This window comes from Ovis canadensis, chromosome 22 (assembly GCF_042477335.2).
Source record: "Ovis canadensis isolate MfBH-ARS-UI-01 breed Bighorn chromosome 22, ARS-UI_OviCan_v2, whole genome shotgun sequence".
In the NCBI taxonomy this organism is placed as follows: domain Eukaryota; kingdom Metazoa; phylum Chordata; class Mammalia; order Artiodactyla; family Bovidae; genus Ovis; species Ovis canadensis.
In genome coordinates, this window is record NC_091266.1 from 43549657 (window position 1) to 43575266 (window position 25610).

A 25610-nucleotide genomic window follows, 5' to 3' on the forward strand; every position below is an offset into this window, starting at 1 on the left:
GAAGTTGGAAAGTTTGCAATCACATCATGTATTCCACTACTAAAAATGCTCTATATAATTACAAATGCAACTGAATACATTTTAAAATAATACAAGTAGATTATTTAAGACCTTGACTAAGAAATATTTGGATGAATTTTTAAAATATGTTATTACATAGAAATCAATGCACATTGGTAATTTTGTGAGATGAGTTTTCTTCAGCTCTTATTAAGAATATATTTAAATTAAAATGCACATATTAGGTAGAACAGAGAAACCTAAAAAGTCTCATCTGAGTGAAAACATCTAATGGAAATAGTTTTTTCCTGCCTACTTAGATATGGCTAATGGCATCTAATATACTGTACTAGATGGAAAATAACAAAGTGTGCATTGAGAACACTGAAACTGATTCCTGTTCCTTTTCATTGGAGCCTGCTTGTATTTCAGACATCATGAGAAAGGAAGGGCTTCACTTTCTAAATTTATTTTTTTAAGCATTCAGAAAACATTTTTGTCTTCTCTAAGAAAATGTCATAGTAATTTACAATGATGTAGCATTGGGAAAATTGAAAAGAATTTGTATAGTTTATTTGGGAGATGAAGTGGTGGAAGAAGATATCAAGGGAAAATGTTTGAAACAATATTAGATTTTCTATAAAAACTAAAGTTCTAACCTATTACAATTATTATCAACATTATCATAATTAGTTACTAAGCTATTTAAGTTACCTAAAGTATTTTGACCTCAAAGTAAAGGGAGAAAATAAGAGAGAGATACTAAATGAAAGAGATTGGTAAAAAAAAAAAAAAAAAAAAAAAAAAAAATCCTTGAAAGGAAAACTATGACAAACCTAGACAGTGTATTAAAAATAAACGACATCATTTTACTGACAAAGGTCTGTATAGACTACTGTATGATTGTTCCAGTAGTCATACATGGATGTGAAAGTTGTATAACATAAAGAAGGCTGAGCACTAAAGAACGATGCTCTTGAATTGTGGTTCTGGAGACTTTTGAGAGTCCCTTGGACTGCAAGGAGATCAAACCAGTCAATCCTAAAGGAAATCAACCCTGAATATTCATGGCAAGGACCGATGCTGAAGTTCCAATACTTGGCCACCAGATGAGAAGAGCTGATTCATTAGAAAAGACAGTGGGGCTGGGAAAGATTGAGGGCAGGAGAAGAAGGAGATGGCAGAGGATGAAATGGTTGGATGGCATCATTGATTCAAAGGACATGAATTTGAGCAAACTCTGGGAGAAAGTGAAGGACAGGGAGGCCTGGTATGATGTTGTCCATGGGGTCGCAAAGAGTTGGATACAACTCAGTGACTGAACAATAATAACAACAACAACAGAAAACTAGTAACTTTACTGTCTCTCACGACTATGGCCATGCATTTAATTTGGTGCTAAAATGTGAGATGTTGATAACAAAATTCCAAATGAGAGACACATGAAAATTAGAATTTTCAGAGGTTTTGCTAGAGCTCCTGGGACTTGGGCTCAGCACTGGTGACTAATAAAATTTGAATGAGTGGAAGGAAGAAAAAGAGAGGGCCTGAAAAATGCATGGAGTTTGGAGTGAGTATGCTATGAGGTGGAGGGGAGTGAGGCATGAGTTTAGAAATCATCATGTTTATGTCAGACAATGTTCCCAGAGCCTCAAAGAAGCAAGAAGCAAATGTGTTTGTTTTCAGTGAATATAGTGGGAAACAATACTTTTACCATACTTTCCAAATTCCTGAAACCGAAATGACACTAATTTCCAGATTGAAAGAGTTAACTATTATTTCAACACAATGAATAAAAATAAATTCAAGTCTAAGAATATATTTTGGAATTTCAGAACATCAGGGATATAAAGAGCAGTCTGTAAAATATTCCACACTGGCTGAAATAGTACAAAGACCAGAATATCACTAGGGTTCACAACAACAGCTGGAGGTTGTGATGTCAAAGGCATCAGATCCATAGCTTCAGTAATATTATGAGGGAAAATCACTGTATACTAGAATTATATGTTCAACCAAAATGTCAAGCAAGGATGAAGATAGAACAAAAACCTTTTAAGATATGCAATGACTCATTTTTTCTTCCTCCCAGAATTTTTTCTTTAAAAGTTAATGAGGTTGTTTCCCAGCAAAATGTGGGGAATAAATCCAATAAAAGGAAAAGACAAGTTTCAGGAAACAATAACTCTGGAGTAAGGGAAAAGAGCAACACATACAATGGCTGGTGAATGTAAGCTCCAGGAGGGAAGGTTCTAGAGAAATTATGTGAAAAAAAAAAAAAGAACTTATAGATTCTCTGAAAGACTTAATCATGTTAAATGGGAGCAAAAATGAAACTAACAATAGTAAAAATACTGATCTCCACATATTAATAGTGACAAAAGTAAATGATGGTAAGCACACTATAGACTATGCAAGCAAAAAACAATCACTATTAACTCCAGGAAACCCCAAATATTCCCTCAAAAAAGCCCATGATTATTTGGTATTATTCATCTATTTAGTGAGCAGATGATACGCAACAAAACATACATGTAAAAATTCAGATGAGCAACAGATATGTAATAATATAATCCATTTATAAAACAATTTAAATGGTGATTACACATTTAACTAAAACATCTGGTGGGGCTTCCCAGGTGGCTCAGTGATAAAAGAGTTTGCCTGCCAATGCAGGAAACACAGGAAATGTAGGTTCAATCCCAGGTTTGGGAAGATCTCAGGGATAAGGGAATAGCTACCCACTCAAGCATTCTTGCCTGGAAAATCCCATGGACAGAGGAGCCTGGTGGGCTACAGTCAATGGGGTCACAAAGAGTTGGACACAACTGAGCAACTGAGCACACACAAAAAACATTTGATACAACTCTACTAGGAGAATGGGGAAGAAGAGATATAGTGGTGTGTTTCACAGTGATTATTCTACACAAGTAGATAATGTAGAAACTCGACAAACCAAGAAAATTTAAACATATCAATGTACATAAATTATTTAGAAGTACCAACATAAATATCTCTAAGTCATTTAAAAGAACTTTCCTCTGGGGGAGCAAAACTGGAAAGGGGAGAGAGAGTTACAGAAATGTCACAGAAATGTTGATGTAAGCTTTTTTATGTTTGGATTTTAACTTTAAAATTCAAAGACACTTTTTGAATTTGGAAATTGAGGACATTAAAGATTCTAGAGCTAGAGAACATTTCCAAAAGAGTAAGAACGATCCTCTGTCCTGAAATAAATCAAATGATCTCCTAAAGCTTGAAAATACTGCATAATGGAGCTTTAAGGGGGTATCATTGACAAATAAATTTGTGTATGTTTAAAGTGTGCAATCGGAGAAGGCAAAGGCACCCCACTCCAGTACTCTTGCCTGGAAAATCCCATGGACAGAGGAGCCTGGTGGGCTGCAGTCCATGGGGTCCCTGAGTCTGACATGACTCACTGACTTCACGTTCAATTTTCACTTTTCACTTTCATGCATTGGGGAAGGAAATGGCAACCCACTCCAGTGTTCTTGCCTGGAGAATCCCAGGGCCCGGGGAGCCTGGTGGGCTGCCATCTATGGGGTTGCACAGAGTCGGACACGACTGAAGCGACTTAGCAGCAGCAAAGTGTGCAATATGATGATTTGACGTACATAAATTCTGTAAAATGATTACCACAATCAGGCTAGTTAACAAATCAACCACCTCCTATATTTACCATTATTTCTGTGTGTGTGCAGTGAGAATGCTTAAGACATATTCTTTAAACAAAATGGAAGTACATATAACAGTATTATTAACTTTAGTCCACTTGCTCTATATTAGAACCCCAGAGTATATTCATTTTATAACTGAAGGCCTCTACAGAATCTCCCAGTCAACCATATCACTCAGTCCCTGGTAAACCAACATTCTATTTCATGTCTATGAATCAACTTTATTTTTTTTTTAAGATAAGTGAGATCATATAGTGTTTGTCTGTTTCTCTCTGGTTAAATTCACTTAATATGCTGTATTCAATATCAATCCTTCCCATATTCATTGGAAGGACTGATGCTGAAGCTGAAGCTCCAATAATTTGGCCACCTGATGTGAAGAACTGACTCATTGGAAAAGACCCTGATGCTGGGAAAGATTGAAGGCAGGAAGAGAAGGGGATGACAGAGGATGAGATGGTTGGATGGCATCACTGACTCCATGGATATAAATCTGAACAACCTCCAGGGGTTGGCAATGGACAGGGAAGCCTGGTGTGCTGCAGTCCATGGGGTTGCTAAGAGTTGGACATGACTGAATAACTGAACTGAACTGAAAGTCTTCTAGGTTCATCCACATTGTTACAAATGGCAGATTTCCTTCTTTCTCATGGCTAAATTATTTCATTATATGGGATCTTCCCGACCCAGGGATCGAACCCAGGTCTCCCGCATTGCAGGCAGACGCTTTAGCCTCTGAGCCACCAGGGAAGCCCATAATATAAAATTTTCTTTATCCATTTATGCCTCAACATGCACTTAGAATGCTTCCATATCTTGGCTATAGTGAACAATGCTGCAATGAACATGGCAGTGCAAGTATCTCTTTGAGATATTGACTTCATTTTCTTCAGATGTATATCCAGAAGTAAAGTCAATTTAAATTCCTATCAATAGTGTACAAGTGTTCCCTTTCTCCACATCCTTATCAACACTCATTACCTCTTGTGGGTTGTTTTTTTTTTTAATTAGCTCTTGTCTTTTTGATAAAAGCCATTCTAACAGGTGTGAGATTCTATTTGATGGTTTTTGATTTGCATTTCTCTGATGATTAGTGATGTTAATAACCTTTTAATGTACTTGCTAGTCATTAGTATGTCTTCTTTGGAAAAATGTCTATTCAAGTGCTTTGTCCAATTTTAAATAAGTTTTTTTTTTTTGCTATTGAGACATATACCCTTTTTCTACATTTTTATATTAACCCTTATCACATCTTTTGCAAATATTTTCTCTCCTTCCATTGATTGTTTTTTCATTTTGTTGATTGTTTTCTTTGCTTTGCAGCAGTTGTTTAATTTTCTGTAGTCCAATTTGCTTATTTTTGCTTTTTTTTTTTCCTGTAGTTTAGAGATTACATTCACAAAATAATTACCAAGACAAAATTTCCCCCTGTGTTTCTTCTAGAACTGTTATGGTTTCAAGTCTTATATTCAAGTTTTTAAAACATTGGGGCTAATTATTTGAGCAGTGTAAATAGTTGTAGTTAATTATTTTTAAATAACCTGGACAATTGGGCTGACAATGAAACTGTATATAAGTTTACATTGTGGTGTGGTTTTCCAAACTGTTGATAGAGTCTTAAGAAACAGTAATAGCATTTTCTATCTTCTTGATCATTGTTATTCATGTTACATCAAAAGTAGGATCGTGGCACCTGGTCCCATCACTTCATGGCAAATAGATGGGGAAACAATGGAAACAGTGACAGACTTTAATTTTCTTGGGCTCCAAAATCACTGCAGATGAACGGTAAGCAATCATGCTCTCATACTGCAGCCATGAGATTAAAAGACGCTTGCTCCTTGGAAGAAAAGCTATGACCAACCTAGACAGCATATTAAAAATCAGAGACATTACTTTTCTAACAAAGATCTAGTCAAAGCTTTGGTTTTCCAGTAGTTATATATGGATGTGAGAGCTGGACCATAAAGAAAGCTGAGCTTTGAAGAATTGATGCTTTTGAAGTGTGGTGTTGTAGAAGACTCTTGAGAGTCCCTTGGACTGCAAGGAGATCAAAGCAGTTCATCGTAAAGGAAATCAGTCCTGAATACTCACTGGAAGGACTGATGCTGAAGCTGAAGCTCCAATACTTTGGCCATCTAATGTGAATAGCTGACTCATTGGAAAAGACCCCAATGATGGGAAAGGTTGAAGGCAGGAAGAGAAGGGGATGCCAGAGGATGAGATGGTTGGATGGCATCACTGACTCAATGGACCTGAGTTTGAGCAAGCTCTGGGAGTTGGTGATGGACAGGGAAGCCTGGGGTGCTGTATTCCATGGGGTCTCAAAGAGTCAGACACGACTGAGAGACTGAACTGAACTGAAACCCAGTTTTTAGTGCCTGCTGCTTTCCTTTATAAAAAAACCAACTTCAACCTCTTTGGGGCTTCCCTGGTGGCTCAGACAGTAAAGAATCTGCCTGCAATTCAGGAGGCCCATGTTTGATCCCTGAGCCAGGAAGATCCCCTGGAGATGGAAATGGTGACCCACTCCAGTATTCTTGCCTGGAGAATTCCATGGACAGAGCGTGATAGGCTACAGTCCATGGGGTCGAAAAGAGTCAGACATGACTGAATGATTAACAATTTCAATTTCACTTCAACATCTTTAGATGCACATTAAGTGCATTCTTTGAACTTTCACTAATATTCTCCATGTTATTAATGTTATTTTTAAACAGTAAAAAGAGTTTCTACTTTGTGTTAGTATCTTCAACCTGAAGGAGGTCTAAAATACCAGAAGGCCAAGACAGTGAAAGATTTCCTAACACTGCTACTTTCTCAACACTTTTGGATTCCTGTGGATATTCCCAGTGATGACAGGAGAGAGCATTAGGAATCCACTTTTAATCCAAGTTCATATATACAAGCACATAACACAAAACAAAAGCTGAAACTGGGTAAGACATCAGAATGAGAAGTGCTAAGGATTGAATTTGTCCCTGAAACTCCACAAGGTGAGGTGCTTCGAAAAGTGAAATTTAAAGTAGAGAGAGTTAGTCACTCAGTTGTGTCCAACCCTTTGCATTCCCATGGACTGTAGTGCACCAGGTTCCTCTGTCCATGGAATTCTCCAGACAAGAATACTGGAGTGGGTAGCCATCTCTTTCTCCAAGTTAAAGTAGATGTGACTACAAATATCCTACATCTACCATGCTAACATAGAACTGTGTCAAGAAGCTGATTTAATAAATATGGAAGAATCACCTCTCTTGAGAGTCAGCCTCACATCAATACATACTCCTATGCCCAGGGCAGGCTTGTATAACCACACAGGACATTTAGGGATGCTGGAATAAATATTAGAGAGGGAAACAGATTTCAGGAAGTCCATTGGACAAATGTAGAAAACCCAGGATATCTCACAGAGTTATCAGTAATGTAATGGCATTTACCAAACTGACTAAATCAAACTTTAGGCCTCAGTTCAGTTCAGTTCAGTGGCTCAGTAGTGTCCGACTCTTTGTGACCCCATGAATTGCAGCACGCCAGGCCTCCCTGTCCATCACCAACTCCCAGAGTTCACTCAGACTCACGTCCAAGGAGTTCATGATGCCATCCAGTCATCTCATCCTCTGTCGTCCCCTTCTCCTCCTGCCCCCAATCCCTCCCAGCATCAGAGTCTTTTCCAATGAGTCAACTCTTCGCATGAGGTGGCCAAAGTACTGGAGTTTCAGCTTTAGCATCATTTTTTCCAAAGAAATCCCAGGGCTGACCTCCTTCAGAATGGACTGGTTGGATCTCCTTGCAGTTCAAGGGACTCTCAAGAGTCTTCTCCAACACCACAGTTCAAAAGCATCAATTCTTCAGCACTCAGCCTTATTCACAGTACAACTCTCACATCCATACATGACTACTGGAAAAACCATAGCCTTGACTAGACAGACCTTAGTCAGCAAAGTAATGTTTCTGCTTTTGAATATGCTGTCTAGGTTGGTCATAACTTTTCTTCCAAGGAGTAAACATCTTTTAATTTCATGGCTGCAGTCATCATCTGCAGTGATTTTGGAGCCCAAAAACATAAAGTCTGGCACTGTTTCCACTGTTTCCCCATCTATTTCCCATGAAGTGATGGGACCGGAAGCCATGATCTTCGTTTTCTGAATGTTGATCTTTAAGCCAACTTTTTCATGCTCCTCTTTCACTTTCATCAAGTGGCTTTTTAGTTCCTCTTCACTTTCTGCCATAAGGGCCTAGAAAAATGAAATAAATCAATCTTAAGTAAATAAAGGATATAACCTTGGTCCCTCAAATCTCTTTACTTTGTAGATGTCATAAGTAGTGATTGTTTACCAGTGCTTTACTAAGTCAATACAATTTTAAGATAATTTGAGTTTCTTAATTAAAAAATCTCTCCCACATAGTTGAAAAGAAATACATCAGATATTCAGTTTAGTTCAGTTCAGTTGCTTAGTCATGTCTTGACTCTTTGCTACCCCATGGACTGCAGCAAGCCAGGCTTCTCTGTATCACCAAATCCAGGAGTTTACTCAAACTCACGTCCGTTGAGTCAGTGATGCCATCCAACCATCTCATCCTCTGTCATCCCCTTCTCACCATGCCTTCAGTCTTTCCCAGCATCAGGGTCTTTCATATGAATAAGCTCTTCTCATCAGGTGGCCAAATTATTGGGGTTTCAGCTTCAGCATCAGTCCTTCCAATGAATATTCAGGACTGATATCCTTTAGGATGGACTGGTTGGATCTCTTTGCAGTCCAAGGGACTCTCAAGAGTCTTCTCCAACATCACAGTTCAAAAGCATCTATTCTTTGGTGCTCAGCTTTCTTTGTAATCCAACTCTCACATCCATATGTGACTACTGGAAAAACCCAAAATCCAGAAGTTGTAAATAACTTGCACAGAGCTTTTAGTGATAACTCTTCTTAATATAAACTCTTAATGTAACTTCTTAATATAACTCTTCCTTGTATAAAATATAGGAGTCCAGATGATTCTTGAACATGAATTAAAACTTCACAGGTCCACTTATATATGAATTTTTAAAAATAGTAAATTACTGGGGTCCAGCCCTGGTTGGATCCAGGGTATCCGAAGTGTGGACAGCGAGGTGAGAGAGGTATATAGATATAGACTTATAGACTTAGAGATATATATAGAGATAAGAAAACAGTTAAGAAAATAGAGGAGAGAAAGAGGCTGATATTCCTTGGTTTACACAGAAAACCAAAAAAAGCCACAAGACAAGGGATTTGCTCTGTTCACGTAGGCCACAGGCGCCTGCTTGAACAGCAGAGGGCGCCCCACCTTGGGCTCCCTCTCACGTGGGTCTTAGAAGCCTGGGCAGAAAAGTGAATGCAGAGAGCCTTTGTGTTCCAAGGGATCAGCCTGAAAAAGAGAGGGACGGAGAGGGAGAAAGAGAGAGAGAGAGAGAAAGAATTAACAAGAGAGAGGCCAAGCTTGTGCAAAAATCCCATAACTTTATTTTCAAAAGGTGCATATATACCCTAAGTTTTACATAATGGAAGATGCAGAGTCACGAAGGGGCAGCAGTCCTGACCCTTATTGATACCAGGCTTTCTATCTGCATACTTTTCCATATGCAAAAGGTCTCAGGTGATTTACATTATCTTCTGGCCAAGAGGCCTGTTAACATTTTATGGCTCTTTTCCTTGATGAATGTTAAACAACCAAAAAACTCATTTTCCCTTCAAGTGTTTTTCTTTAATCTGCGTCACCCTCAACTCCTAAATAAAGTTACATCCTTATAGAACAAAGGTGCAGTGGGTTACAACAAAAAACGTACTTAACTCAAAGATCTATGTTGCTACTTGTTTTTTCTATATACCAACTATATTAATTAATGCACTTCTGGGTACACAACAAATAAAGGATATGAAAACTTGGCAGCAAGTATTGGCTCAACAATGAAACCCTTAACCAGTTCTATTCTAATGATTTTTAACTCCTCAAAAGGCTCTACATTCCTAGAATGTTATAAGCTTCCTGTGCCTCTCGTGGTTGGGAAGCTATAAACTATCATATGAGTAGTTATAAAAGTCCAGATAAACCTGTCAGGGAGGTTAGAAAGCTATCAGAGGGGTTTGAATTGAAACACTCCAATTAAGCCCAAGAGACTTATTAACTAGAACTCTAAGTTAATTTTCTTTAGAGAAAGGTGATCGGGGATAGCCGTCCCCCCCTCCCCCCCACTTAATGTCAGAAAAGTATAGTATAGCAAACAGTAAAAGACAGATTTTGGTTTTGAGGTAGATACTCAAGCAGATCTAGGGGATCCTTTTGAGTCCTGACCCCGCCTTTGCCTGTCAGGGCTCTTCCTCATGACCTTTGTCATGGGTGGGACCTCCCGTGCTGGCTCCTGGCAGTAAAGACTGAGACTATAGGATCCAAGATTAGTGGAGTCAGATGCAGATCTGAGGATGGGGAGGGATGGAGCATATATAGAGATCACATGTTTAAAATATAATTTTTCTACTCTGCAGAGTGCTGGCACCACTAACCATCCTGCTATGCCTGGTGCTCAAGGGTCAACTGTATTGACACATTCTAATCACTACCAGACACTACACTGGTCACATCATTTCTATTTTTTTAAATTAATTAATTAATTAATTTTACTTTACAATAGTGTATTGGTTTTGCCATACATTGACTTGAATCTGCCATGACTGTACATGTGTTCCCCATCCTGAACCCCCCTCCCACCTCCCTCCCTATCCCGTCCCTCTGAGTCAACCCAGAGCACCAGCCCTAAGCACCCTGTATCACGCATCAAACCTGGACTGGTGATTCATTTCACATATGATATTTTACATATTTCAATGCCATTCTCCCATATCATCCTGCCCTCACCCTCTCCCACAGAGTCCAAAAGACTGTTCAATACATCTGTGTCTTTTTTGCTGTCTTCCATACAGGGTTATTGTTACCTTCTTTCTGAATTCCATATATATGTGTTAGTATACTGTATGGGTGTTTTTCTTTCTCACTTACTTCACTCTGTATAATAGGCTCAGTTTCATCCACCTTATTAGAACTGATTCAAATGCATTCTTTTTCATGGCTGAGTAATATTCCATTGTGTATATGTACCACAGCTTTCTTATCCATTCGTCTGCTGATGGACATCTAGGTTGCTTCCATGTCCTGGCTATTATAAACAGTGCTACAATGAACGTTGGGGTACACGTGTCTCTTTCGATTCTGGTTTCCTCAGTGTGTATGCCCAGCAGTGGGATCTCTGGGTCATATGGCAGTTCTATTTCCAGTTTTTTAAGGAATCTCCACACTGTTCTCCATAGTGGCTGTACTAGTTTGCATTCCCACCAAGAGTGTAAGAGGGTGCCCTTGTCTCCACACCATTGCCAGCATTTATTGCTTGTAGACTTTTGGGTAGCAGCCATTCTGACTGGTGTGAAATGGTACCTCATTGTGGTTTTGATTTGCATTACTCTGATAATGAGTAACATGGAGCATCTTTTCATGTGTTTGTTAGTCCTCTATGTCTTCTTTGGAGAAATGTCTATTTAGTTCTTTGGCCCACGTTTTGATTGGGTCTTTTATTTCTCTGGAATTGAGCTGCAGGTGTTGGTTGCATATTTTTGAGATTAACTTTGTCTGTTGCTTCTTTTGCTATTATTTTCTCCCATTCTGAAGGCTGTCTTTTCACCTTGTTTATAGTTTCCTTTGATATGCAGAAGCTTTCAATTTTAATTAGGTCTCATTTGTTTATATTTGCTTTTATTTCCAATACTCTGGGAGGTGGGTCATAGAGGATCCTGCTGTGGTTTATGTCGGAGAGTGTTTTGCCTATGATTTCCTCCAGGAGTTTAATAGTTTCTGGTCCTACATTTAGATCTTTAATTCATTTTTAATTTATCTTTTTGTATGGTATTAAAAAGTGTTCTGGTTTCATTCTTTTACAAGTGGTTGAACAGTTTTGCCAGCACCACTTTTTAAAGAGATTGTCTTTACTCCATTGTATTTTCCTGCTGCCTTTGTCAAAGATAAAGTGTCCATAGGTGTGCGGATTTATCTCTGGGCTTTCTATTTTGTTCCATTGATTTATATTTCTGTCTTTGTGCCGGTACCATACTGTCTTGATGACTGTGGCTTTGTAGTAGAGACTGAAGTCAGGCAAGTTGTTTCCTCCAGTTCCATTCTTCTTTCTCAAGATGCTTTGGCTATTCGAGGTTTTCTGCATTTCCATACACATTGTGAAATTATTTGTTCTAGTTCTCTGAAAAATACCGTTGGTAGCTTGATAGGGATTGCATTGAATCTGTAGATTGCTTTGGGTAGTATACTCATTTTCACTATATTGATTCTTCCAATCCATGAACACGGTGTATTTCTCCATCTATTTGTTTCCTCTTTGATTTATTTCACCAGTGTTTTATAGTTTTCTATATATAGGTCTTTTGTTTCTTTAGGTAAATATATTTCTAAGTATTTTATTCTTTTTGTTGCAATGGTGAATGGAATTGTTTCCTTAATTTCTCTGTTTTCTCATTGTAAGTGTATAGGAATACAAGGGATTTCTGTGTGTCAATATCATATCCTGCAATTTTACTATATTCACTGATTAGCTCTAGTAATTTTCTGGTGGCATCTTTAGGGTTTTCTATGTAGAGGATCATGTCATCCGCAAACGGTGAGAGTTTTACTTCTTCTTTTTCCAATCTGGATTCCTTTTACTTCCTTTTCTGCTTTGATTGCTGTGGCCAAATCTTCCAAAACTATGTTGAATAGTAGTGGTAAGAGTGGGCATCCTTGTCTTGTTCCTGACTTTAGGGCAAATACTTTCAATTTTTCACCATTGAGGATAATGTTTCCTGAGGTTTGTCACATATAGCTTTTATTATGTTGAGGTATGTTCCTTCTGGTCCCATCACTTCATGGGAAATAGATGGGGAAACAGTGGAAACAGTGGCAGACTTTATCTTTTTTTAGCTCCAAAATCACTGCAGATGGTGATGGCAGCCATGAAATTAAAAGACGCTTACTCCTTGGAAGAAAAGTTATGACCAACCTAGATAGCATATTGAAAAGCAGAGACATTACTTTGCCAACAAAGGTCCATCTAGTCAAGGCTATTGTTTTTCCAGTGGTCATGTATGGATGTGAGAGTTGGACTGTGAAGAAAGCTGAGTGCAGAAGAGTTGATGCTTTTGAACTGTGTTGTTGGAGAAGACTCTTGAGAGTCCTTTGGACTGTAAGGAGATCCAACCAGCCCATTCTGAAGGAGATCAACCCTGGGATTTCTTTGGAAGGAATGATGCTAAAGCTGAAACTCCAGTACTTTGGCCACCTCATGTGAAGAGTTGACTCACTGGAAAGGACTCTGATGCTGGGAGGGGTTGGGGGCTGGAGAAGAAGGGGATGACAGAGGATGAAATGGCTTAATGGCATCACTGACTCGATGGAAGTGAGTTGAGTGAACTCCGGGAGTATGTGATGGGCAGGAACGTCTGGCGTGCTGCGATTCATGGGGTCCCAAAAAGTCGGACATGACTGAGCGACTGAACTGAACTGAACTGATGTTCCTTCTATTCCTACTCTCTGGAGGATTTTTATATTAAATGGATGTTGAATTTTATCAAAGGCTTCTCTGCATCTATTGAGATAATCATATGGCTTATTTTTCACTTTGTTAATGTGGTGTATCACACTGATTAATTTGCGGATATTGAAGAATCCTTGCATCCCTGGGATAAAGCACACTTGGTCATGACGTATGATCTTTTTAATATGTTGTTGGATTCTGTTTGCTAGAATTTTGTTAAGGATTTTTGCATCTATGTTCATCAGAGATATTGGCCTGTAGTTTTCTTTTATGTGGCATCTTTGTCAGGTTTTGATATTAGGGTGATGGTGGCCTCATAGAACGAATTTGGAAGTTTACCTTCCTCTGCTATTCTCTGGAAGAGTTTGCGTAGGATAGGTGTTAGTTCTTCTCTAAATTTTTGGTAGAATTCAGCTGTGAAGCTGTCTGGTCCTGAGTTTTTGTTTGTTGGAAGATTTCGGATTACAGTTTCAATTTTTGTGCTTGTGATGGGTCTATTAAGATTTCCCATTTCTTCCTGGTTCAATTTTGGAAAGTTGTACTTTTCTAAGGATTTGTCCATTTTTTCCAAGTTGTCCGTTTTATTTGCATATAATTGCTGATAATAGTCTCTTATGATCCTTTGTATTTCTGTGTTGTCTGTTGTGATCTCTCCATTTTCATTTCTAATTTTGTTAATTTTATTTTTCTCCTTTTGTTTCTTGATGAGTCTGGCTAATGGTTTGTCAGTTTTATTTATCTTCTCCAAGAACCAGCTTTTGGCTTTGCTGATTTTTGCTATGGTCTCTTTTGTTTCTTTTGCATTTATTTCTGCCCTAAATTTTAAGATTTCTTTCCTTCTACTAACCCTGGGGTTCATAATTTCTTCCTTTTCAAGTTGCTTTAGGTGTAGAGTTAGGTTATTTATTTGCCTTTTTCTTGTTTCTTGAGGTAAGCCTGTATTGCTACGAACCCTCCCCTTAGTACTACTTTTACAGTATCCCATAGGTTTTGGGTTGTTGTATGTGTGTGTGTGTGTTTTTCATTCGTTTCTATGCATATTTTGATATATTTTTTGATTTCTTCTGTGATTTTTGGTTATTCGACAGTGTGTTGTTCAGCCTCCATATGTTGTGATTTTTAATAGTTTTCTCCTGTAATTGAGATCTAATCTTACTGCATTGTGATCAGAAAAGATGCTTGGAATGATTTCAATTTTTGTGAATTTAACAAGGCTAGATTTATGGCTCAGGATGTGATCTATCCTGGAGAAGGTTCCATGTGCGCTTGAGAAAAAGGTGAAATTCATTGTTTTGGGGTGAAATGTCCTATTAGGGACATTTCAATTAGGAAATTCATTTCAAATGTCCTATCAATTAGGTCTAACTGGTCTATTGTATCATTTAAAGTTTGTGTTTCCTTGTTGATTTTCTGTTTAGTTGATCTATCCATAGGTGTGAGTGGGGTATTAAAGTATCCCACTATTATTGTGTTATTGTTAATTTCCCCTTTCATACTTGTTAGCATTTGTCTTACATATTGTGGTGCTCCAATGTTGGGTCCATGTATATTTATAATTGTTATATCTTCTTGGATTGATCCTTTGATCATTATGTAGTGCCCATCTTTGTCTCTTTTCACAGCCTTTGTTTTAAAGTCTATTTTATCTGATATGAGTATTACTACTCCTGCTTTCTTTTGGTTTCTATTTGCATGGAATATCTTTTTCCAGCCCTTCACTTTCGGTCTGTATGTGTCCCTTGTTTCGAGGTGGGTCTCTTGTAGACAACGTATATGGGGGTCTTGTTTTTGTATCCATTTAGCCAGTCTTTGTCTTTTGGTTGGGCATTCAACCCATTTAAATTTAAGGTAATTACTGATAAGTATGATCCCGTTGCCATTTATTTTATTGTTTTGGGTTCAAGTTTATACACACTTTCTGTGTTTCCCGTCTAGAGAAGATCCTTTAGCATTTGTTGGAGAGCTGGTTTGGTGGTGCTGAATTCTCTCAGCTTTTGCTTGTCTGAAAAGCTTTTGATTTCTCCTTCACATTTGAAAGAGATTCTTGCTGGGTATAGTAACCTGGGCTGTAAGTTATTTTCTTTCATCACTTTAAGTATGTCCTGCCATTCCCTTCTGGCCTGAAGACTTTCTATTGAAAGAACAGCTGTTATCCTTATAGGAATCCCCTTGCGTATTATTTGTTGTTTTTCCCTTGCTGCTTTTAATATTTGTTCTTTGTGTTTGATCTTTGTTGATTAATATATGTCTTGGGGTGTTTCACCTTGGGTTTATCCTGTTTGGGACTCTCTGTGTTTCTTGGACTTGGGTGATTATTTCCTTCCCCATTTTAGGGAAGTTTTCAACTATTATCTCCTCAAGGATTTTCTCATGGTCTTTCTTTTTGTCTTCTTCTGGGACTCCTATGATTTGAATGTTGGGGTGTTCAACATTGTCCCAGAGGTCTCAGAGGTTGTCCTCATTTCTTTTAATTCATTTTTCTTTTTTCCTCTCTGTTTCATTTATTTCTACCATTCTATTTTCTACCTCACTTATCTTATCTTCTGCCTCCATTATTGTACTGTTGGTTCCCTCCAGAGTGTTTTTGATCTCATTTATTTTATTATTCATTATATATTGACTCTTTTTTATTTCTTCTAGGTCCTTGTTAAACCTTTCTTGCATCTTCTTAATCCTTGCCTCCAGGGTATTTATCTGTAACTCCAATTTGTTTTCAAGATTTTGGATCATTTTTACTATCATTATTTGGAATTCTTTATCAGATAGATTCCCTATCTCTTCTTCTTTTGTTTGGTTTGGTGGACATTTATCCTGTTTTTTACCTGCTGGGTATTCCTCTGCCTTTTCATCTTATTTATATTGCTGTGTTTGGGGTGGCCTTTCTGTATACTGGCAGTTGCTTGTTTCTCTTTATGGTGGAGGTTCCTTGCTGTGGGTGGGGTTGGATGGGTGGCTTGTCAAGGTTTCTTGGTTAGGGAAGCTTGTGTCGGTGTTCTGGTTGGTCGGGCTGGATTTCTTCTTTCTGGAGTGTAATGAAGTGTCCAGTAATAAGTTTTGAAATGTCAATGGGTTTGAGGCTCAGGGTTATGTTCCTGTGTTGCTGGAGAATTTGCATGGTATATCTTGCTCTGGAGCTTCTTGGCCCTTGGGTGGTGCTTGGTTTCAGTGTAGGTACGGAGGCATTTGATGAGCTCCTATCGATTAATGTTCCCTGGATTCAGGAGTTCTCTGTGTTCTCAGGATTTGGACATAAGCCTTCCTGCCTCTGGTTTTCAGTCTTATTCTTACAGTAGCCTCACGACTTCTCCATCTATACAACAGTTCAGTACAGTCATTCAGTCATGTCTGACTCTTTGTGACCCCATCAATTGCAGCACGCCAGGCCTCCCTGTCCATCACCATATCCCGGAGTTGACGTAGACTCACGTCCATTAAGTTAGTGATGCCATCCAGCCATCTCATCCCCTGGCTCATCCTCATCTCTGTCGTCCCCTTCTCCTCCTACCCCCAATCCCTCCCAGCATCAAAGTATTTTCCTATGAGTCAACTCTTCACATGAGGTGGCCAAAGCACTGGAATTTCAGCTTTAGCATCATTTCTTCCAAAGAAATCCAAGGGCTGACCTCCTTCAGAATGGACATGTTGGATCGCCTTGCGGTCCAAGGAACTCTCAAGAGTCTTCTCCAACACCACAGTTCAAAAGCATCAATTCTTCGGCGCTCAGCCTTCTTCACAGTCCAACTCTCACATCCATACATGATTACTGGAAAAACCATAGCCTTGACTAGACGGACCTTTGTTGGCAAAGTAATGTCTCTGCTTTTGAATATGCTATCTAGGTTGGTCATAACTTTTCTTCCAAGGAGTAAGCGTCTTTTAATTCCATGGCTGCAGTCACCATCTGCAGTGTTTTGGAGCCCAAAAACATAAAGTCTGACACTGTTTCCACTGTTTCCCCATCTATTTCCCATGAAGTGATGGGACAGGATGCCATGGCATTTGTTTTCTGAATGTTGAGCTTTAAGCCAACATTTTCACACTCGTCTTTCATTTTCATCAAGAGGCTTTTTAGTTCCTCTTCACTTTCTGCCATGAGGGTGGTGTCATCTGCATATATGAGGTTATTGATATTTCTCCTGGCAATCTTGATTCCAGCTTGTGTTTCTTCCAGTCCAGCATTTCTCATGATGTACTCTGCATGTAAGTTAAATAAGCACGGTGACAATATACAGCCTTGACGTACTCCTTTTCCTATTTGGAACCAGTCTGTTGTTCCATGTCCAGTTCTAACTGTTGCTTCCTGACCTGCATACAGATTTTTCAAGAGGCAGTTCAGGTGGTTTGGTATTCTCATCTCTTGAAGAATTTTCCACAGTTTATTGTGATCCACACAGTCAAAGGCTTTGGCATAGTCAATAAAGCAGAAATAGATGTTTTTCTGGAACTCTTTTGCTTTTTCCATGATCCAGCGGATTTTTGCAGTTTGATCTCTGGTTCCTCTGCTTTTCTAAAACCAGCTTGAACATCAGGACGTTCACGGTTCACATATTGCTGAAGTCTGGCTTGGAGAATTTTAAGCATTATTTTACTAGCGTGTGAGATAAGTACAATTGTGCAGTAGTTTGAGCATTCTTTGGCATTGCCTTTCTTTGGAATTGGAATGAAAACTGACCTTTTCCAGTCCTGTGGCCACTGCTGAGGTTTCCAAATTTGCTGGCATATTGAGTACAGTACTTTCACAGCATCATCTTTCAGGATTTGAAATAGCTCCACTGGAATTCCATCACCTCCACTAGCTTTGTTCTTAGTGATGCTTTCTAAGGCACACTTTACTTCACATTCCAGGATGTCTGGCTCTAGATGAGTGATAACACCATCGTGATTATCCGGGTCTTGAAGATCTTTTTTGTACAGTTCTGTGTATTCTTGCCACGTCTTCTTAATGTCTTCTCCTTCTGTAAGGTCCAGACCATTTATGTCCTTTATCAAGCCCATCTTTGCGTGAAATGTTCCCTTGGTATCTCTAATTTTCTTGAAGAGATCTCTAGTCTTTCCCAGTCTATTCTTTTCCTTTATTTCTTTGCATTGATCGTTGAAGAAGCTTTCTTATCTCTTCTTGCTATTCTTTGGAACTCTGCATTCAGATGCTAATATCTTTCCTTTTCTCCTTTGCTTTTCACTTTTCTTCTTTTCACAGCTATTTGTAAGGCCTCCTCAGACAGCAATGTTGCTTTTTTGCATTTCTTTTCCATGGGGGTGGTCTTCATCCCTGTCTCCTGTACAATGTCAGGAACCTTGTTCAATAGTTCATCAGGCATTCTATCTATCAGATCTAGGTCCTTAAATCTATTTCTCACTTCCACTGTATAATCATAAGGGATTTGTTTTAGGTCATACCTGAATGGTCTAGTGGTTTTCCCTACTTTCTTCAATTTAAGTCTGAATTTGGCAATAATGAATTCATGATCTGAGCCACAGTCAGCTCCTGGTCTTGTTTTTGCTGACTGTATGGAGCTTCTCCATCTTTGGCTGCAAAGAATATAATCAATCTGATTTCGCTGTTGACCATCTGGTGATGTCCATGTGTAGAGACTTCGCTTGTGTTGTTGGAAGAGGGTGTTTGCTATGACCAGTGCATTTTCTTGGCAAAACTATTAGCCTTTGCCCTGTTTCACTCTGCATTCCAAGGCCAAATTTGCCTGTTACTCCAGGTGTTTCTTGACTTCCTACTTTTGCATTCCAGTCCCCTATAATGAAAAGGACATCTTTTTGGGGTGTTAGTTCCCAAAGGTCTTGTAGGTCTTCATAGAACCGTTCAACTTCAGCTTCTTCAGCATTACTGGTTGGGGCATAGACTTGGATTATGGTAACGTTGAATGGTTTCCCTTGGAAACAAACAGAGATCATTCTGTCGTTTTTGATACTGCATCCAAGTACTGCATTTTGGACTCTTTTGCTGACCATGATAGTTACTCCATTTCTTCTCAGGGATTCCTATGCACAGTAGTAGATATAATGGTCATCTGAGTTAAATTCACCCATTCCAGTCCATTTTAGTTTGCTGATTAATAGAATGTCGACGTTCACTCTTGCCATCTCTTGTTTGACCACTTCCAATTTGCCTTGATTCATGGACCTGACATTCCAGGTTCCTATGCAATATTGCTCTTTATAGCATCGGACTTTGTTTCTATCACCAGTCACATTGACAGCTGGGTATTGTTTTTGCTTTGGCTTCATCCCTTCTTTCTTTCTGGAGTTATTTCTCCACTGATCTCCAGTAGCGTATTGGACACCTACTGACCTAGGGAGTTCTTCTTTCGCTATCCTATTATTTTGCCTTTTCATACTGTTCATGGGGTTCTCAAGGATAGAATACTGAAGTGGTTTGCCATTCCCTTCTCCAGCGGACCACATTCTGTCAGACCTCTCCACTATGACCCACCCATCTTGGGTTGCCCCGCGGGCATGGCTTGGTTTCATTGAGTTAGACAAGGCTGTGGTCCTAGTGTTATTAGATTGACTAGTTTTCTGTGAATATGGTTTCAGTGTGACTGCCCTCTGATGCCCTCTTGCAACACCTACCATCTTACTTGGGTTTCTCTTACCTTGCGCGTGGAGTATCTCATCACGGCTTCTCCAACAAAGCACAGCCACTGCTCCTTACCTTGAACGAAGTGTATCTCCTCACCACCATCCTTCCTGACCTTCAACGTGGGATAGCTCCTCTAGGCCCTCCTGTGCCAGCACAGCCAGGGATCCTTGGACATGGGTTGATCTGCCCAGCCACCACCTCTGGCCTCGGGTGCGGGGTAGCTCCTCCCGGATGATAAAACATCTAGGTTAATGATGAAAAGTTTCTCCACAGTGAGGGACACTCGGAGAGGTACACAGAGTTACACAGAGAAGAGAAGAGGGTAGAGGGAGACAGAGGTGACCAGGAGGAGAAGAGTGAGTGAAGTCACTCAGTTGTGTCTGAGTGACTGTGTCTTTGCGACCCCATGAACTGTAGCCTACCAGGCTCCTCCATCCATGGGATTTTCCAGGTAAGAATATTGGAGCGGGTTGCCATTTCTTCCTCCGGAGATCTTCCCAAGCCAGGGATTGAACCCAGGTCTCCTGCATTGTAGGCAGATGCTTTATCATCTGAGCCCCCAGGGAAGCCTCAGGAGAATAAGAGGAGGGATCAAAAGGGGAGAGAGCTAGCTAGCCAGTAATCACTTCCCTATGTGCTCTCCACAGTCTGGATCCCTCAGGGATGTTCACAGAGTTACACAGAGAAGAGAAGAGGGAGGAAGGAGAGAGATGTGGCCAGGAGGATAAAGGGGGGAATCAAAAGGAGAGAGACAGATCCGGTCAGTAATCAGTTCCCTAAGTGTTCTCCATAGCCCGGAACACACAGAGACTCACAGAGTTGGGTAGAGAAGAAAAGGGGGAGAGAGGAGATGAGGTGACATGGTGGAGAAAAAGGGGAGTCAAAAGGGGGAGAGAATAATCAGGCCAGTAACCTCGCTTCCAAGTAAAAATGGGTACTGAAGACTGGGTTCTTAAAGGTATAAAGTTAATAACAAATCCAAAGAGGAAAGATTAAAAATCTTGAGTAGAGGTTAGATTCTCAAAAATACAATATTAAAACAAACAAAAAACAACAAAAACAAAGTCACAGAAATTATAAAATATATATATATATATATATATGAAGTTTTCTTTAAAAATAGGGTCTTTCTTTTTTGTGGCAAGGTAATAGTAGGTTATAAAAATTAAAATTAAAGGAGTAATGGGGACTTAAAAATAAAAAAATTAAAAATTAAATATAATAAATTATTTTTTTTATTTTAAAAATGATAAGAGTAAAAATATGTCTAAGATTTTTTCTGGGGCTGTTGCAGACAGTGTGGGTCAGTCCATTTTCAGATAGTTCCTTGGTCCGGCTTGTACTTCTCATGGTCTATAGGCCCCTTCCTATGTAGTCGGTGTTAACTATAGGGTTTTAATCTATCGCACCTGTCACTTCCAAAGTGGTTCCCTCTGTTTATGTTAGCTTCTTCTGTTTACTCATCTCTTCAGTGTCTAATTTCTGCCCTGACACAAGGGGCACGGTGGTGGTCACTTTTTTTAGGCCTGCTTATTCAGTCGTGCTTTGAGGAGGACTGCAAACAAATATCACTGGCGTGAGTTCACAGTGATTCAGCCACACTGGGTTTGCCCCTGCTCATGGCATGTGTGCTTTCCAAGTCTACACTGCTTAGACTCTACGTTGCTCTGCCGGGAACTGTCTGATGCAGGCCCTGGTTTGCATGCACTTCCCAGGTCTAAGCCACTCAGATTCAGGTTCTCGGGTACTCCACAAAGGCACAGACTTGGTTGGGCCTGCGTTTTGCACCCGTCCCAGGTCCGAGCAGCTCAGGTGACCAGGTCCTTGGTGTGCATAGTCGACCCCAGTTGAAAGCTGCAACTTATCCCCTTCCCTGTCCCAGCTGCTCGGTTTTCTGGGTGTACAAGGGGGGTGCCTCCTTTCTTCTGGGAAGCTGATCTCTAGCTGAGACCCTCCCAGCCGATGTCAACCGTCCAAAATCCCAAGAAGTCTTGGTTAGCAATGAAGTCTGCTTGCAGTTTGGTATAGGATGTCTCTCTGGGGCTGCAATTGCCCCCTTCTGGCTCTGGCTTCCCTCGCCTGCCTGTCTCTGGCGGGGGATGGGCCGGTCCGCAGCCGGCTAACTCTGCTCAGTCCTTTGTTCTGTGACTGTACCTGGCGGTGGTTAGGGCTTTTCACCGGATCATGGGGTAGCTATCCCAGTATGAACTGCTATCTCAAGCTAGTTCCCTCAGATTGCCCTCAGGGCAATCAGGCCTGGTCCTTGTCCTAAGCAATGCCACCCTCTCCTCCCTGTCCCTCCCCCTGGCTTGCTAGTGGAGGATGCAAGCATCTGGGCTGTTGCACCGCTGGGAGTTGCTGTTGGGCATGTAATCTGTGGGTTTTAATTATTTATTTATTTTTCCTCCTTGTTATTTTGCCCTCTGAGATTCCAAGGCTTGCCACAGACCCTCCAGAGAGAGTGTTTCCTGGTGTTTGTAAACTTTTCTCTTTTTTAAGACTCCCTTCCTGGGACAGATCTCTGTCCCTACCTCTTTTGCCTCTCTTTTTATCTTTTATATTTTGTCCTACCTCCTTTCGAAGACAATAGGCTGCTTTTCTGTGTGCCTGATGTCCTTTGCCAGCATTCAGAAGTTGTTCTGTGGAATTTGCTCGGTGCTCAAATGTTCTTTCAATGAATTTGTGGGAGAGAAAGTGGTCTCCCCATCTTATTCCTCCACCATGTTAGGACCGCCTCCACACCATTTCTATTTTTCACCCACTTTTCTGCTTACCTCTTCCTATTGAGGAATATATAAAAGGTAAAACCCTAGATTCCTCGACTGTCTTGTAATTAGAGAAAGGCCAAAAATGGAACACTGGCCAAAAAGACACAAAGAAGGTTACTAATTCCATTTTTCAATCATCTCCTTTCCTGCCAGAATGCCCATCTGAGACCTAGATCATAGAAATTACCCAAAAAAGCAGGAGAAAAGATAGAAGAAATCTATACCTCAAATGCCATTACCTAGAAATAACCCCATTTCTGGATCTTCTGTACCTCAGTTCTTAAATGTGGGGAATTATAAGATGTGTGCTAAAGTGGGATTTGCACTAACATGGTAAATAGAAAGTGTGTTTATATGTTGTTGTTCAGTTGCCAAGTTGTGTCTGACTCTTTGCAACCTGATGGAATGCAGCAGGCCAGGTTCCTCTGTCCTCCACTATCTCCCAGAGTTTGCTCAAATTCATGTCCATTGATGCAGTGAAGCTGTCTAACCATCTTATCCTCTGCCAACCCCTTCTCCTTTTTCTTTCAATCTTTCCCAGCATCAGGGTCTTTTCCAAAGAGTCAGGTCTTCCCATCAGGTAGCCAAAGTATTGGAGCTTCAGCTTCAGCATCATGCCTTCCAGATGAATATTCAGTGTTGATTTACTTTAGGATTGACTGGTTTGATCTCCTTGAAGTCCAAAGGGCTCCCAAGAGTTTTCTCCAGACCACATTTTGAAAGTATCAATTCTTGAGTGCTCAGCCTTATTTATGGTCCAAGTCTCACATCTGTACCTGACTGCTGGAAAAACCATAGCTTTGACTAGATGGACCTTTGTTGGCAAAGTAATGTCACTCCTTTTTAATACACTGTCTAGGTTTGTCATAGCTTTCTTCCAAAGAGCAAGCATCTTTTCATTTTATGGCTGCAGTCATCATCCAAGTGATTTTGAAGCCACCATCCTCACACAGGTGAGTAGTAAAGAATCCACCTGCCAATGCAGGTGACACAAGACAGGTGGTTTCAATCCCCGGGTAGGGAAGATGCCCTCGAGGAGGAACCGTCAACCCAGTGAACCACTAAAGTTGCTCAGTTGTGTATGACTCTTTGCAATCCTATGGACTCTAGCCTACCAGGCTCCAGCAAGCCACTCCAGTATTATTGCCTGAAAAATTTCGTGGACAGAGCAATCTTGTGGATTCCAGTCCATGGGGTCACAAAGAGTTGGACACAACTGAGTGACTGAGCATGCATGTATGTGTTTATATGGACTGGGTGCTAACTTGATATGTAAGCTAACATGGGACATGCATTAACATAGATACACACTAAAATGATACTTCTGCAAATCTGAGGTATGCATTAACAAGGGATAACATGAAAAGTACACTAATATACACTAATAAGGATTCTCACTCTCATAGGACATACACTAAAATGGAACACACCTTACCATGAGGTGGGCTGATCTATGATAACATGGACTATTATCAGGTGTGTGCTGACATGGGGTATACACTAATGGACATGCACTAATATGAAGTGAGCATTAAACGTGACTTACCTGCTCTTGAGGGAAAAACCCAGGAAAAAATATTGAACTCCTACTACTTAGAAACAGTCTTTTCCTACTACACAGAAACCAAAATGACCTTACAAGAATAATTTGCAAAGTAAATACACGGGCAAGGGCAGCAATAATTTTCCTAATACAATAATTTGGGTAAAAAGCTTCTAAGTGGGTCTGAGAAGAGTGCCAATCCTGTCAGAGTGAACGAGCCTCAGTTTCCTGGCACAGAAGTCAGAGAGTTTTGCTTTTGCTGGAGTTGGAAAATAACTGCATCTTTCAAATTAGTCTTTTTCAGTAGGTCAGCAGCCGCTAGCGCCAATTCCTAGCACACATAGTGCCTTGCATAAAACCAGTACTCCATACAACATCTGTTGTTAACATTGATACAAACGGAATGAATTAGATTCATTAGCTTATTATGAATCATCTGGAAAAAAAAGAAAAGAAAAAAATCCTGCAGATTTGAGAAGAGTACAAAATTAAGCAAAAGTTTAGTAAATTTCTGTTCTGTATTTCATACTAAACTTTATTCTTAACAGAAAAAAAAATCTTTTATTTGGACTATAATAAGCCCAATGAATATATAATGCATTTAAGCCAAAGTAATTTAATTCTTTGACCAGGTTGCTGGCTAGAGAAGTTTCACTTGGAAATCCACTTCCGTTTTCTGCTTCAAACTTTGATGATTTTGTAAAAAGGAAATTAGTTTAATAATTTAACAAGGATGAGCTGAATATTGTCTTCTGTTATTCTGCCAGAGAGGCAATCATGCTGTCTTACTTTAAAATTAAATCTTAACTATATTTTCTGTTGTGTGCTTCCTGTTATTCTAAACAAGACTAATTATTTTATACAAGTCATTGAGCAGTCACCACTAAGATAATATTGATTCTGAATATATCTCTTTTATATTTTGAAAAAAAGTCAGTGTAAAAAAAACCCCACTGTCTTTTAAAATTCAATTTAATATTACTTTGAACCAGTAGAATCTTAGGCCGAAAAAGGTATCTTTCATTTTTGGAACACAGTAGTAAAATAAAGGAATTTTTCCTAAGATAATTTCATGAAATGAAAAATCTAAAACCTATTTGGAAAAGAAAAGGAAGTATTTCTCTGTCCTTGGGTATATCATCTTTGAGGAATAAATCATCTTTCATTATTTTTGAAAAATTTCATAGTGATTATTTGTTCAAAATCTTAATCTTAAATGAAACAAGCCACTGGGGAATTTTTTAATCTTATTTATGATAACTATTATTTTTATATGTGATTCAAATGCAAGATGTTTTTCTATTTTCCCCATAAACATCTTTTTATATATTATTCATTAAATAAAATCTCAAGACACTGACATTTTGCTAATGCCCAGTGAAATTTTCACCATAGTAAATGTTCACACACTACAAGGCAATAC